This window comes from Chiloscyllium plagiosum, unplaced genomic scaffold, assembly GCF_037043375.1.
Source record: "Chiloscyllium plagiosum isolate Xiang-an unplaced genomic scaffold, Cpla_swu_hap1 HiC_scaffold_40, whole genome shotgun sequence".
In the NCBI taxonomy this organism is placed as follows: Eukaryota; Metazoa; Chordata; class Chondrichthyes; order Orectolobiformes; family Hemiscylliidae; genus Chiloscyllium; species Chiloscyllium plagiosum.
Window position 1 is genome coordinate 20,663,038 of NW_028270178.1, and position 12,860 is coordinate 20,675,897.

The 12,860-nt window shown below is 41.7% G+C and overlaps 1 pseudogene; it reads left to right on the forward strand.

Annotated features, from left to right (window-relative positions):
- The first annotated feature begins 978 nt into the window (after window positions 1-978).
- On the forward strand, window positions 979-11,004 carry LOC148138389 (putative G protein-coupled receptor 139; annotated as a pseudogene).
- The last annotated feature ends 1,856 nt before the right edge of the window (window positions 11,005-12,860 follow it).

Here is a 12,860-nt window from a genome sequence, read left to right on the forward strand (position 1 = left end):
CTTTCAGAGTAAACAGAATCGTTGAACCTGCTGTTTATATCTGTCAGCTAGTGCTCCCTGATTGGACCAGGATTACAACCACCAAACAAGGAACACAATCACTACACTTCCCAAAACCTAGGCGGCGTTCAAACTCCTCACCAGTCAGAACCCTACATAGCTGGCACCTTGGCACACTAACCAAATAGCACCGAATAAACTTGATGCTGTACGTCACTAACTTCCTTGCCCCTTACCCATACAACACAGTCAAATCACACTTAGTTTCTGCATTATCAGACAGTTCTAGCCAGGAATGAACTTTCAGGATGGAAGTACAGTTCCACACTCCTGGGAATAACCCTGAATGGAATCTTCGCTCAGAAATGCAGATCTCCATTATTTCATCAGAAAGAAAAGGACATGAGTACCAATCTGTGGGAGAATCCCACTCATTGGCAAACCTGTCGCAGTGTTTTGTTCACTTAAAAGACAATAAAGAAGGGAAAGCAACATATCAGTCTAGTACAAAATAGCTTTGTTTCAAACTGTAGCCTATTGTTCTGTTTTTCAAAAACAATTCAAAATTAATCTTTTAAATTTTTTTTTCTATTTTATGGTTTAGACTTTGAACTGAGGTAGGTTTGTTCCTAAGGTTTTGCCGGGAATGATGACATGATGCCGGCTGTATGTTTCACTGTCGCCATATAATTCTGCACTTGAGTAACATGGAAAAAAAATCTAATTCTTATTCTCAAGAAATTAGTGATATTTTATTCTTCAAAATAAGTTATATTACGTAATAAACCTCAGAGGAAAATGATTAGCTTGCTGCTTGTTCAGATTAGTGCAACTAGCGTTAATGGTGATTCAACCAGATTTATTGTCTCAATGGACATTTTGCTTCCAAATAAAATGAGCCTGTGTTGGCAATGTCACCGTGTTTCGAAGTACAGAATCATTGACACCACCGGAACAGACAGACCTGACAGGGACAGAATGGAATACTCAACAATCTTGCAGATAGCACGCATTTGCTACCCGATACTTGCAGCTGTTGGCATTATTAGTAAGTTCTTAAATCCAGTTATGTTTGTGTAAACAACAACAGAAGTTTCTGGAAAATCTCAGCCGGTCTGGCAGCATCTGGGAAGAGAAATCATAGTTGACATTTCGGTACCCGTGACCTTTTACAACAACTGTTTTGTCATTGATTCTGATTTACAACATTTGTCTTTCTTTTGGTTTGTATGCTTGTGTTAAATCTGTTTAAACCGACTCCCTCATTCTTTGTTGAAGTTTGACCTACTCTCCATGGCTTTGGTTATTTCTAACCTAAGTGTCTTTCGTGGTTTCACCAGTAGTTCATAGTTTTTATTGTTTAATTCCGTCTGCTGAAGCAGGTCTATTTATAAATGTTTTCCAGAGAACTTAGCTGCAATACAGAGCAGGCTGAATCTGCATTTGTACCCCACCCCGAGTTACCCTTCAGAGTTATGAGCTGCCTTCTTAGACCACTGCAGAGCATTTGATGTTAGAGCATCCACATCGAGTCATAGAGCACCGAAACAGACCTTTCGGGCCAATGCTGATCAGATTTCCGGAACTGAGCTAGTCCTATTTCCCTCTATTTGGCCTATTACCCCTAAACCTTTACTACCCATGCAGCTGTCCAAATGTCGTTTAACTGAATCAACAACACTGAAGGAATGGTGATGTGTTTCAAAGCCATGAAGGCGAGTGTCTTGAAGGAAACTTGCAAGTAGTGTTATTCCCATCCATCTGCTGCTTCTAGTCAGCAGCGGATGTTAGGTTGAAGGAGAGCTGTCTGAGGGTCCTTGGTGACCTGCTGCAATGTGTCTTGTAGATTGTACACCCTGCTGTTACTGAGTGAATGTCGGGGAGGGGAACAGACTGATGGTTTGTGGATGTGATGGCAATCAAATGGGCTGATAGTTGCTGGAAAAAAGGGCAAACGAAAATGTTGGATAATCTCAGTATATCTGTCAGTTTTTATGGATAGAGAAACTTCTTAGTTAGATCTGCAGAATGTAGTCATTTCGCTACACACATTTGCTCCGTCAGTCAATCGTGACTGATATGTTTCCTATCCCCACTGCCCTGATTTATTCCTGTATCCCTTGATTACTTTATTCAACAAGAAACTAACTTTTTCTTGAATGAACTCAATGACTTGGTCTCCCCAGCCTTTCTGTGGCACTGAGTTCCACAGATTCACAATCCTCTCGCTGAAGAAATTCCTCCTCATCCCAGTTCGCAAGAGTCATCCCTTCACTCTCAGGCTGAGCCCCACGTCCTGATCTGTACTATTTTGGAAACATCTTCTCCACACTATCCAGGTCTCTCAGTGTACTGAAAGTTTGAATCAGATTCCCCTTCACATATCTGAAACCCATCACGTACAGTTCCAGAGTCCTCAACTGCTCCTCATATGGCAAAGCCTTCATTCCTGTGAATGCCCTCTGATCCCCCTTCAAGTCGAACACATCTTTCCATAGACACGGGACCAAATACCGCTCACGAATTCTTGTGCAAGATGTTAAATGTCTACTACTGTGTACTTAAAACACATGAGTACATGCACATGTACTCATGTGTACAAATAATATTTAATGAGTGCATGCAACTTTCGCTTTTCGTATGTATGTGAGTTGGTTGCATGTTCCATTTAGTTCAGAATAAGCTTGTCTTCTGGGGATGATTGCAGTAATTTTCTAGTGTTTGTACTGCTGGAAGATACATTTTCTGATGCCTGATGATCAAGTGGTCCTGTGTTTTTTGTTGTTGTTTGAATATTTTTCAAAGGCTAATGATTAGCACAAGATGTAAATTATTATCGTACATTAACAAAGGCAACAATGCAAAATAAGTTAAATTCCAAACCATCAGCGTTGTGTTCTATCCACGTGATAACTGTTGCCACTGAGTCTGTCTGTTGTGAGCTTGAATGAATAATGACACAGCATGATGCCTGGGGCTAGTTAGTATGGTCACCTACAATCTGACTGTAAAAAAATCAACTAGGTGAGTTGCAGTGGCTTCCCTGTAACTTCCCAGCAACATCTAACTCTGTTGTATCGATGTTATGAATCACTACGAGGTCCCAGGTTCAATTGCCACCAACTCCAGAGAAGCGAAATGATATCTCTGAACAATTTGGCTAGGAGATCATATCGATGATTTTAAACATCTGGCTCTGTCTATAAAGGGAGGTTAGTCAGATTATATATGGTGTTCCAGCACTTTAAAAACATAGAACAAGAACGAGGAATAAAGAAAATTTACAGACCAGGAACAGGCCCTTCGTCCCTCCAAACCTGAGCTGATCCAAATGTGCTCTCTAAACCTGTCGGTCAATTCCTAATCATCAGTATCGCTCTGCTCCCCACCTACTCATGCATCTGTTCAGACACATCTTAAGTGAATCTACCGTGCATGCCTCTACCAGCTCTGCTGGCAACGCGTTCCAGACACCCACCACCCTCTGTGTAAATTACTTGCCACGTGTATCCCCCTTAAACTTTTAACCTCTCACCTTGAAAGCGTGACCTCTCGTTACTGAATCCTTCACCCTGGGAAGAAAAGCTTATCTCTATCTATGCCGCCTCTTCCGTTCATGATTTTGAAAACCTCAAACAGGTCTCCTCTCAATCTCCTTTTTTCCTAATGAAAACAAACTGAAACTACTCAACTTCTCTTCATAGCTAGCACCTTCCATACCAACCAACATCCTCGTAAACCTTGTCTGCATCTTCGCCAAAGCGTCCACATCATTTTGGTAATGTTGCGACCAAAACTGTATACAGTATTCTAAATGCAGCCGGACCAACGTCTTGCACGATTTTAACATGACCTGCCAGCTCTTATACTCAATGCCCTATCCGATGATGGCAAGCATACCATATGCCTTCTTGACCACTCTATCCACCTGTGCAGCAACCTTCAAGGTTGGTTCGATTTTTATTTCAGCATTGCTTTTAAAGGCATTGAGTTAAATGTTTTCTTTTTTTCCTTCTGGAAGAGTAATAAAGTTCATTTGTGCAATTTAACATCATAATTTTATCATATAGACATTTTATTGCCTCCGTGGACCAGCAGGACAGCAGTGTCCATTAGAATGTGTTTTGTTTTTGACACTTCTGCCAATTCAGCATTTCACACTCCCTGAAATTCCTTCCGCAGAACAGTTCATAGAATCATAGAACGCCAATGGTGTTGAAGGAGGTCATTTGGCCGGTCGAGTCCACACCAATCCTCCTAATACTGGCCAAACTAGACCCACAGCCTTCCTCCGACCCGATTTCCGTAATTTTACATTTCCTATGGCTAACCTTGCTGGCCTGCACATCACCAGATGCGATGGGACAACAGTGCATTGCCATAGCACATAACCTGCACATCTTTGAACTTTTGGTAGAAACCAAAGCCCCCGGAGGAAACCCATGCAGACACACGAGAGCATTCAATTTCCACACAGACAGTCGCCCAAGCGTCAGATTGAACCCGGGTCTACGGCGCTGTGAGGCAGCACTGTTCACCACTGAGCCACCGTGCAGCACTGAACAGTTGTTGAGGTTCTGTGTAACATTGTTTATTTCTCCTCCCGACATCAAATGTCCAATTTATGAACATGGTCTGCCATGCCTTCTTCTTGGAGTTCTGCATTCTGTTGTTCTTAATCAGATTGTTTTAAACAGTTCATAGATCGAACATGCTAGTACATTAAGTTCATTTTGTTGATTCCTTTTGAAGTATCTCTCCCGATATGTTAATCTTCTCCAAAGCTTGAATTCTCACACTTCCATGATCTTTAAAAAATCCTGATGTATTAAAAGGACATAGGAAACAGGAGCAGACTTTGCCTGCCATCTGTTCGATAAGATCATGGCTCATCTACCCCACTCCCGGCACCTATCCACTGCAACCACAAAAAGCGAAAGACGTGAGCCCACACCTCCCCCATCACCTACCACCATGGCCCCAGTGGATTCTTCCGTGTCAGTTGCAAATTCACCTGCACCTCCACACAGATCCTTTACTGTATCCGCTGCACCCGATGTGGTCTCCTCTACATTGGGGAGACAGGGCGCCTACTTGCGGAATGTCATGGAACACCTCTGGGACACCCGCACCAACCAACCCAATCGTCTCGTGGCTGAACACTTTAACTCCCCCTCCCACTCCGCCAAGGACATGCAGATCATTGGCCTCCTCCATCGCCAGACCCCGGCCACAAGAAGCCTGGAGGAAGAGAGCCTCATCTTCCACTCAGAAACCCTCCAACCACACGGGATGAATGTAGATTTCTCCAGATTTCTCATTTCCCCTCCCCCCACCTTATCTCAGTCCAAACCCCCGGATGCAGCACCGCCCGCTTGACCTGCAATCTCCTTTCAGACCTCTCCGCCCCACCCCCTCACCGGCCTATCACACTCACCCTCACCTCCTTCCATCTATCGTATTCGCAGCGCCCCTCCCCCAAATTCCCTCCCCCCTACCTTTTATCTCAGCATCGATTCGCCTGCTCCTCGGATGCTGCCTGGCTTACTGTGTTTTTCCAGCACCACACTTTTCAACTCCATCTACCCCAAGTCTCAACACTTCTTCTCTTCCATCACCACATAGCCCTCAACTCCTTGATATTTCAAAATATCGACCTCTGACTCAAACACGTTCATTGATTTGAATTCTGAAATTTTCTGGGCGGAGTATTCCTCATATTCACTACCCTCTGATAGAAGAAATTCTCTTGAAGCAGAAATTTTGCAGATGGCACCAACATTGGTGGCAAAGCAGGTTGTGAAGTTTATCTCAGATTACAAAGGGATATTGATATATTGGGTCAATTGGCTGAGGGTTAGCAGATGGAACCAAATTTAGATAAATGTGTGGTGTTCTATTTTGTTAAGATGAGCAAGGGAAGTAATTAATGGAAGGGACCTCGGTAGTGCTCTCAAACAGAGAGAAATCAGGTTTCAAGTACAGAATTGTTTGGATGTTGCGTCACAGGTATACATGTGGAAAGATGGCATTTGGCATGTTTCATAGCACAGATCATTGATTATAGTGTTCGAACATCATGTTATGGATGTACGGGACGTTGGTTAGTTCGGTTTTGTAATACTGTCCTGGTCAGTCTTGGCCACCTCGTGTCGAAAGGATATTATTAGATTGGAGAGGTTTCCATTAACATTTATCAATATGTTGTCAGGATTGGTCGTTTGTGTTATACAGATAGGCTGAATATTCTGGGGCTATTTTCTCTGCAGCGTTGGAGGCTGAGGGCAACTTTATAGAGGGTTAAAAAGTCATGAGGGGGCAAGGATAACGGGAATAATAAAAATGTTTTCTTCAAGCTGTGGTTGAGGGGGAGGGGGTGTCTCAAAGCAGGAGACCATAGTTTTATGAGGAAAGATTTAAAAGAGACCTGAGGGGGCAGTTTTTCAAATCAATGATGGTTCATATTTGGAATGAACTGCCAGAGAAAATGGTAGATGCAGGTAGAGTAACAACATTCCAAAGATATTTGGTTAGGTACACGAGTATGAAAGGTTTAGAAGGAAACTAGGCATGCATAGAAAAATGGGTCTACCTCAGTTTGGGAAACCCGGTTGGCATGGCCGAGTTGGATCAAAACCTCTGTTTTTGCCCTGCATGACTCTTTAGTTGAAAAGCAACATAAAGCATAAGATGTTTCACTCCAAGAAACAGTTTTATGAACAGCAGCACGTATCTTATTAAACAGAAACGACCCTCTATAAATAAGAGGCAAAATGAATTCCCAATGTTCTATACTTTCTCTTTGAAGCTAATTGTATAGATGCAAGCTTACTCTGATTTGAAACGATTCAGACTTCAGTTGGAGGTCAAGTATTTGCCCAATGAAATGAAACAAATTATCTAATGTAAGTGAGCGTAGCAGCATTTGTTTCTTACTTCAAAATCTCAGTGTGGCTCCACATAAGCTCGCTCCCAAACCTGTCGCCTGAAAATTACTTTTGACTCAACCCCAGTTAGCGCATTGGTTAGCACTGCTGCCTCACAGCCCCAGAGACCCGCGTTCAATTCTCGCCGCAGGTGACTGACTGTGTGGAATTTGCACATTCTCCACGTGTCTGCATGGGTTTCCTTCAGGTGCTCCGGTTTCCTCGCACATTCTGAAAACGTGCAGGTTGCGTGAATTGGCCATGTTAAATTGCCCGTAGTGTCAGGTGAAGGGGTAAATGTAAGGGAATGGGTCTGGGTAGATTGTGCTTTTTGGGCTGAAAGTCCTGTTTCCACACTGCAATAAATTGGTTCTTTCATTAATCTTTTGGAAAGAAGTGATAATTCTTCAGTTGCGATCAATTGTATTTTTGCTTTGCCACAATGCGGTCTGCCCTTGGCTGAAACCAACACAAGTTTGAAATAACTGTGCAGAGGCCAGAAACACATCACCAAGTCACCCTTTCTTTGCATGTGCATAGGACATGGCACTTGTCCAGCTTCCTTGGAGCCAGATCTGACAGCCAACAGAACCCCTGATCTTCCAATTTATGTATGTCAGCCAGGACTCCCTGATTCGACCAGGTGAACAGCCCCAATCAGGAAACTCATATTCTGTGAGGTCTCCCTGGCTGAGTATGTTCCCGTCGTCACAAAGATGACCTCACATATGTTGTAGTTGACTTAGAAATAGAATGTGTTCCGACACCGAAATCGAACTCCTCTGTTAATTAATACAAAACCACAGAAAAGCTTGCCTTGCCTCGTAATCTGTTAAAATATGAGTGATGGAGAACTCGCAAATTTCACTCTCAAATTAAACAGAATTACATCAATTTATTTTCTAACTCTGACAGTGAACATTAAACAAAAGGTCATATACACAGTTGTGTGTAATCTCTCAATACAGTTCAGCATTCCCTCTCTCTTCAAGGGACAGGCCTTCAACTTCACAAGATTTGTTTGATTTAGTATTAAAGTAAGCCCTTTCCTGAGAAAGGGCTTCTGCCCGAAACGTCGATTCTCCTGTTCCCTGGATGCTGCCTGACCTGCTGCGCAGTTCCAGCAACACATTTTCAGCTCTGATCTCCAGCATCTGCAGAACTCACTTTCTCCTTAGTATTATAGTAAACCATGTTTTTCCGACAGATCACATCCAAGGTAGCAGGTTAAAATAATACATAAAGTGTCTTTTAGAGACATGCTGCCCCAGTTGTTGATGCATACACAGCTGGAGAAGGACACTCTTGAGGAAGTGATCGAAAAACTCCTTAACCAGCTGCTTTAAATTCTGAGAGATATTACAAGTAGATTTCCAGATGTTCATAGTGCCATGCTTTGAAATGCAGGGTTCGTATAAATATGCACACAACACTAAAAAATACTCAATAACTATGAATGAGATTCCATTAAAAATCCTGTGGGCAGGAATGGAGGGCTCCCACACTATTGCAGGGAGGTGTGAACTTCAGGTGCAAACGTCAGCAGTATTGAAATGTTGTTATACACAGCACGCACCGTGAGAGGTTGAAGGAAAGTGATAAGGGCATCTGGGAAATATCATGACATCAGAGAAGACAGAGGGTTGTCTATAAGTCTGTTCATTACTGACCAGTTACATGACTAATTGGATTTGGCGTGGCTATAAGAAACTGATAATATGAATGGTCTGTAATGGTGGGATAAAATGAATGTATAAACGTTTATGCCTTTCCTTTGCCAATGAAGAAGCTATTGGTACCCTAGAGGCTTCCTCCCACCAGTGTAACATCAATAAACTCTTTGATGCTGGAAGTGGACTCCGGGTGTTCAGTGATTGCTTTCATCATTCTGCCCCAAAACACTACTGTTCATATAACTCCATAAAAATTAACCTAACTGGCACAAGTGATCTGAAGACAAATTAATATATTCACCTGAATTATGAATTCTGAATCTTCCTTTTAAAATGAGTGGGATGTGAGCTGGCAGACAAACATTTATTGCCTGTCCCTGGTTGCCCCTTGAGAAGATGGAAACACTTTTTTCAATTAATGCAGTCTGACTGCTGTGGGTTTACCGACAATGCCCTGGGGCATTGAACTTCATGTTGGTAATTCAGTGATAGTGAAGGAACGGTGATATATTAACAAGTCAGGACGGTGAGTGTCTCCGAGCGAACTTGCAAGGCGCGTTGCTCCCATGTATCAGATGCCCTGTTCTTCTGGCTGGAAGTGTTTGTGGGTGTGGCTGGTAAAGTCTGTGAATCTTTGGTGAACTTTTGCAGGGAATTTTCTAGATAGTACACACTGTTGCTTCAGAGCGTTGTTGGTGGAGGAGGAGGATATATGTGTGGATGTGTTGTCAATCAATCGGGTTGTAATCTCACCTTCCAAATACTGTGTTACTGATCTAATAAAGTACTACATTCACCAAGTTCCAAAACGATTCTCATATGGTCTTATGCCTGCTCATATACGAGTACTAGCTCCCCTCATTACCAGCCCCTACAAATTTATGACTAGCATGCATGAGAACACATGTGACCACGATCAATGACAGGTTAGTCCAACAACCCAGTTCTCATATTCAACCATGCCAGTTCCACTTCATAAAATATATATTGTTGTGTGCTCATGTACTCAGTTCCTGATGTGAAATACCTTGTGCTTAATACCATTTTGCTTTGATTTTTCTTCCATTAATAGGTTAATAAGTATGAAAAATCTTTTAAACATTTCAATCAATCTCTTAGTATGACATACTTGCATTAAAACATTTCATTCTTTATGATTTTTAATCTGAATTATTTGTTGATTTACTCTGTTCTGTATTGCTTTTCAACATGTCTGTATTTCATTCTGGTTTGCTTGAGTACATAATTCCATTGTAACTTTTCACTTTGCATCGTGTAATTGAGTTAATATATTAGTCTGATGAAATTGATCTAATTTAGCAGATACATGTTTTAGCAGATATGTGATGTTTTTACGGTGTCTCGAATCGTGAAGACGTGAACATTTCTTTATTTTTCTTACAGTTAATGTAGTAGGAATTGTGATCCTGAATCGAGGCAATTGTGGGCTCTCCAAATGCATCACTCGCTATTTGTTGGCAATGTCGACAGCAGATCTACTTCTCGTCATCCTTAATGTCTTACTTCACCGAATTAACAATCTTTATTTCCCAGTTAATTTCTTATTCATCACTCCTGTGTGTGCCTTGAAAGTTGTTATGTTCGATGCAGCCATAGACTGTTCAGTTTGGTTTACAGTTGCTTTCACATTTGATCGGTTTGTAGCAATTTGTTGCCAAAAGCTAAGAGCAAGATATTGCAACACGAGAACTGCATTCGTGGTTATAGTAACTGTCAGTATGGTCAGCTGTTTGCGGTCAGTTGCTTGGTATTTTATATTTATTCCTTCAGATGTTATTGACAATGTACCATGGTTTTGCATCATAAAATCAGACTATGAAACATCATTATTCTGGAATGTGTATGAAGGGATTGAGAGTATAATTACACCATTGATTCCAATTGTGCTGATTTTGGTATTCAATGCTTTGACTGTCAGGAATATTTTAACAGCTAACCGCATCCGCTGTCGTCTTCAGATCCACGGAAATGGACAGAATAAGACTGATCCAGAGGTGGTAAACAGGAGAAAATCCATCATCCTACTGTTTGCCTTGTCTGCTAATTTTATACTGTTGTGGATGACATATGTCATACACTCTTTCGCCTGGCAAGTAATAAACTATAATTATCAAGACAAGACGTTCAATGATCCAATTTTTGTTCTTCAAGAAATTGGATTCATGCTACAGCTTATGAATTCGTGCACCAACACTTGCATATACGCTCTAACACAAACTAAATTCAGACAGGAGTTAATCAATGGTGTAAAATATCCATTTATTCGAATTATTAAACTGTGCAAATAAGCATACAGGTCTGACCAGTATTTGGAGATCTCCTTCCAGTATAAGAACAAGATCTCCAATTTAAAAGAGCTTGTGGAATTTCCTTGGCGGCATTAAATGAAAAGAAGTCCATGTCCTCAGAATTGGAAAAAAAGTCTCTCGACCACGAAAATGGGAAATAACCACTTCAGTAAAAAAATAACAAATTGCATTTCGTATAATATTTCACTGAGATTGGGTTTCTCTAATAGCTATTGCTGTTTAAAGGGCTGAGTCTTTGCTTTTCTGTTCCATGTGAAGCCCGTTTCGAAATTCTAATGTATTTAATGCTTTGCTTTGTGTCATCAATCAGTTTTACATTCTTATGCTGAAAGCTGAGTGACAACGTCGTGTGAACATGTTCAGTGACTTACTACCACGAAATGCAAAGATTAAACTGAATATCTTCCAAACTACTGTCATTCTGATATCTACTTTTACTGGCATTATTAGCGGCTTGGATGAGTATATGTAAGATACAAAGATCTTTTCCACAATTCACATTCAGTCTATGGCCTTGCTTCCAAAGAAAAAAACAACTTGCCCAGTTGTTACCTTATTGTGTACCAACTTGCGCTGTACATCGGAGAAACTATGCGTATAAAATACATTGTCAACACTCCTGAACCTCCGTCTTTTGTTATGCATTATGTTTTGTTTTTTTCAAGCTGTCATATAATGCCAGTTCAGGTTGAAGTTCCTGTCTGTAGCTGTGACTTGTTATTACTTTCTCCTTTTGTTCCTGAGCACATTAATTACAATACACTGTGGATGGTCATGCACGTCAAAGTATCTCAGCAGTTCCCTGAATGTTGCGACTCAGCAGCAAGATTCACTGTGAAAAAAATTACTGAGCACTGACACTAAGTATAAGCACATTTTTTGACACCATCCAGATAAAGCAACCCACTTGATTGTTACAACATCCAGAAACTTCCATCCACTCCAAAACAGAACGCAATTAATCTGACGTGGTAATTTGTGCTCATGTAACTGATTGAATGCAACTGTGGGTTCAGCTTCCGCCCTTGTCGCACACGGCAGACTCAATCTGCCAAGGAACAAGTGACTGTTTTCTTTCATTCCAAATTAGATTTCCAGTAAATTCTCGTTCGTAATAATGGAGTGCATACTTTTAACACTGAAAGTACCGTGCAAAGGCCGGTATCGCTTCGCCAAGTCACTGTTTATTTCCAAGCACACTGCACATGGGCTCCAAACAAGGCAGCTCAAAGCCAGTGCCGAGGGTGAGGAGATAGTTTGTTTCCTTCCTCTCTTTCACTTTCTCTTTGCTTTAATTTATCTCCTACATGATCCCTGGACATCAGTTCCGCTGATATTCCCCCACGTCACTCAGCCCCCTTGTCTGTGTGTGCATGTGTCGAGGCTGCATCCATCTCAGCCTCGGAGATTTCTTCGACACGAGACAGAGAGGGAGAACGCATGGTTTCTGACAGCCTTCCTGGCCGTTTTGAGGGACACGTGTGTATTGCTCCTGTCCTCTATGCAAAGTAGCAGCTTCCATATGAACTGAACATTTGTTCAGGACCACCTCACTTTCTCAAAGTCTTTAAGCCACGGAATCTGATATTACACTGACCTCACCTCATACTCAGCCACAGCTATTTATATGGTTTCGACATCAAACTTCGCCACTGAGGTAAACTATCCCTTTCTCAGAGGAGACATGTGCTGGTATTGGTGTTTATGATGTTGTTCACCCTCCCATCAGGTCCATGAATATCAGGTTGAACCTTGTGCGGAGTCTTCTCCCCATCTGCAACTCTTTTCGAGTTATCCCTGTTGTTGCGTGAGGGATTCTCCGAGAATCGAGCAAGACCTGGGAGATTTTTGGTATCGACTGAAGCTGTTAGCTGTTTCTTTAAACCTGCCTTCAATGTTTGGACTGATTTTTCCACCAGACCATTGGACAG